A 4,383-nucleotide genomic window follows, 5' to 3' on the forward strand; every position below is an offset into this window, starting at 1 on the left:
TCTCTCTCCCCCCTCTCTCTCTCTCTCTCTCTCTCTCTCTCATCTCTCTCCTCATCTCTCTCTCTCTCTCCTCTCTCTCTCTCCCTCTCTCTCTCTCACTCTCTCTCTCTCTCTCTCTCTCTCTCTCTCTCTCTCTCCCCTTCTCTCTCTCTCTCTTCTCCCTTTCCCCCCTTCTAATTATCAAAGCATGATACGTTTACATTAGCAAAGCAAGTGTGAAATAGCTAAATGTATTGACAAATAATATAGAATAAAGACATGTTGCGAACAGAGTTGTAAAATTGCAAACAAATGTAGGACAATAGGTCTTATAATTTCAAAATAAAAAAAACGAATGAAAAGATCTGCTCTGTAATTTGTAAGTTGGTCTACCAAGATCAGCACAGTGCATATGATGCTGAAAACCAAGAGCACTCAACAAGCATGACTTAATACTATATAGCTTCTGCTTTCTTGCACATTCCCCATACCATACCTTAAATGGTTTGCCTGCTGTCTACCTGTAGGCCTACTTTTACGTATGTTTTATGTATGCATTATTACCTTATAATTGTCTTATTTGTATTTCTTAATTTGCTCCATTACATCCAGTACAGTAGCCTATTAGTTTTTATTTTATCCAACCAGCATTTTGCTGCTTACCTGTATGAAATTGATTAATCTGGTCTTGATTATTTCCCTTTGTGACCCTTTTAAACATTAATAAAGCATTTTTCTTCAGCTTTTCTCATAGTGTATGTAATTGAGAGTCAATTGGTTGTCATGATGGTTTGATTACCAGTTGAAAAAGCTTTACCTGGTGTATAATAGCTGTGTAATTTACAGTAAACTTCACAATAACGGTCACAAAGTAGGCTAATAATGATGCTTATTTAGCATTCTTATGAAAGTGTTACTTCACTGCTCTTTTGATGTGTTTCTGTGTAATTCAGACATTAAGGCTAAAAGAATAACACAAAAATGTCCTGGGGGACTTGTTTCCATGTGGTCCTATGTATTCAATTCATTAAAAAATTATGCTATGTTGGTATGTTACGTTTTTGTGAGGGGGGCTGTAATACTGTATACCTTGTGATTCTACTGAGCTTTGTTTTGTATTGTATCTGTATTGAATTATATGTATTATTGATTAATTGAGTATTGGACCACAATGGAAACAAGCCCCTGCATGGGGCTTTTCGTGTCATTCATTTTAGCATAACTTTTGACTGTACAACATATACTGTTAACAATCGAGTTGATAAAGTATTCAATCAATCAATCAATCAATCAATCAATCAAAATTATAGCCTACGCTTACATGTGTTCCCTTTTTATTTTACTCAAAGTGGTGTCATTGAGTGCAACTTCAGTGACCACAATATCATTTTCTGCACTTGTAAAATTCATAAATCAGAATCTGTAGTTAATTGTCACAACACAATCAAATACAGAACAATGGAGAAAATGTACTGGTCCAATGTTATAAATTGTACATCGGCCGAGGAGGCCTGGTCTTGTTTTAAATCTGCATTTTTTTTCTGTCAAGGGTCAAAGCCCGTACTGAACCTTGGATGAATGGAGAAATCCACTACTCTGCGTACAGGAAAAAATGTAATGAGCAACTGCTTGAAAAGATTTTTAAAAATTACGTAATGTAGTAAACAACATGAACAAAAATGCCAAAAGGAATTTCTTAAATGAGAAAATTGAGGAAAACGAAAAACTCTAGAAGTTTTTTTTTTTTAAACAATTAGTCTTCAACAACAAACTACAAACTAAAACTACAAACCTCAGCATTATTTCAAGTGGCTCGCTCATTACTGACAAACGGATTGTGGCGAACTGTTTAAAAAAATTCACTACCATTGCCACCCTGTTGGTTAACAGGGCTGGCTGGCTCACTAACCACTCAGCTATGGCCGTGATGTCAATGGAACACGTCCTCGTCCCTCCCATGTGAACTGTGGGATTCCCCAAGGAAGAATATTAGAGCCGTTACTGTTCCTTATACATTAACGACACGAAAGCAGCCTGTAACTGCAATTTTTTTTTGTTCGCTGACGACTCCTGGTCTCGGGCAAGGACAAAATGCAAGTTGAGGAAATCCTCAGTTCTGAACTCAGCAAAATCCGGTAACAAACTGTCATTACACCTTGGTAAAACAGAATCCATTCTTTTTGGGTCCAAACATTCCCTTAGTAATGTTAATGCAAATGATTTCAAGGTCAGAGTTCACGATATAGTAATCTCAAGCAAAGAAGAGGTTACCTATCTGGGCTGTATTCTTGACAACAAACTGACAGGTGAAAAGGTTGCATCAAAATTGATCAAGAAAGTCAATCAAAGCACAGGATGTTGGGGCAAAATGTCCTCTTTTGTCAACAAAAGTGCTCTCAAGACTCTTGCTGCAGCCCTCATTCAATGCCACTTTGACTATGCGTAGGAGTAAAGGAGTGTAAAACCCTACTCACTTTCAAAACTGCTCTAAAGATACACCTTCAGGAGGCTGCAATTCGAAAATGGCCCCTGTCTAAGTCTTAACCTACCCCCCCCCCACCCCCCTCCCCTTTTTTTGTACATATTTTTCACTCTTCATACCAGGAACCTGTAAGCTGATTGTATGACGTTCTGTATAGTAGTGTGTATATCTGTCTGTCTCTTATATGTCATCATGATTTGTGTGCATGGGGATCTCATCTTAAACAAGCTCAGTGCTTAATCAGTCTTCCAGTTTAGTAGACCTTGTATTGTGAATTTGTACTTCCATGTACTGTTGTTCTCATGTCTTATTAAATAAATTACATCAATCAATCAAATGCTTGCACCTCTTGGTTCTCCCACATCTCAATGTCACTAAAAACTAAGCTTCAGACCACCAAAAACAAACTGATTCGACAACTTCTCTGCCTAAAGCCCATGACCTACCTAATTCCAACACACTTTGCTAGTCTGGGATGGCACAGGGTTAAGCAATTAAAAATGGGATTGGTATATAAGATAGTCAAAGGGGCAGTGCCCTCAATACCCTCATACATGACTAACTACTTCTCCAAAGTGAATGACACCCACAGCCACAATACCAGAGGGAGCGACAATGATCTGGGACATGAAAATTCTCATTCTACTACTCTGCCACCAAAATGTGGAATGCCCTGACACATTAAAAGATGGCAATCACTGGATTCTTTCAAAACTAGCCTGAAAAAACATCTATCAGGAGACCACAAAGGGAGGTAAGTGCAATTTCTCATAGAAAGAAGGTATCATTCACTGCCGACGTTTCCCCTTTTCTCCTTGGTACAGTGTTTTGTATTTGTTGATGACATGTATTATTGTGTTATTTTTTTAATGCTATGTTGATGAATTATATGGGAGCGCAATGGAAACAAGTCCCCAATACTTTTTTGTGTTATCCTTTTAGCCTCTGACTGTACCTCGTGCTGTTTACATTTCTGACTAATAAAGTATTCAATAATACTTCAATAAAGTATTGAATCAATCAATCAATCAATCAATCAATCAAACATATCTTGCTGATGTTTGCTGTTTTTAACATGTATGTAAAGCACTTTGTAACTATGTTTGGAAAAGCGCTATACAAATACAATTCATTCATTCATTCATTCATTCAATCTCTTTTGGTAAAAGTCAAATAAAACTTAAGAGAACAGAAGTATACTAAATGTTGTGTCATTTAGCACCTTTCATCCGTTCATTGTGTCACTGATGCTTTGAGGTCATATGTCTATGTCGATCGCATATCTAGCCTCCCAAACACAAACAACAAAGATTAAATTAAAACTTTGATGCCATCTAGTGGCAACATTAGTAAAGGATTTCACTTAACTTTTATTGATCCCTAGGGGTAAATTCAGACGTCATAGCAGCAACAGCATAGCCGAGAACATAATCAAGCTAATAATAATTATAATAATAATAGACTGTAGTCTATCAATAAATATGTATGAATGCAGTCTATCAACAGTGAATACATGAATGAATATATCACCAATGAGTATGGATATATGGGCTAGACTCTAGAGTAACAGTGTATTGATTGAAAGTTTCAATCCACGCGCACGCACACACACACACACACACACACACACACACACACACACACACACACGCGCACACCTCATTTTCCTTCTTTTTTCTTGCATTGTTTGAAACAATGCAAGAAAAAAGAAGGAAAATGTGGTGTGTGTGTGTGTGTGTGTGTGTGTGTGTGTAGGGTGTGTGTGTGTGTGTGTGTGTGTGTGTGTGTGTGTGTGTGTGTGTGTGTGTGTGTGTGTGTGTGTGTGTGTGTGTGTGTGTGTGTGTGTGTGCGTGCATACGTGTGGATTTTCAGTCTTTGGCAGATTGCCTACAGTTCCCAGAGTGCATGGCGACAAGTAAATC

The sequence above is a fragment of the Gymnoscopelus braueri genome (genome assembly GCF_963280865.1).
Source record: "Gymnoscopelus braueri genome assembly, chromosome: 10".
NCBI classification, from domain to species: Eukaryota; Metazoa; Chordata; class Actinopteri; order Myctophiformes; family Myctophidae; genus Gymnoscopelus; species Gymnoscopelus braueri.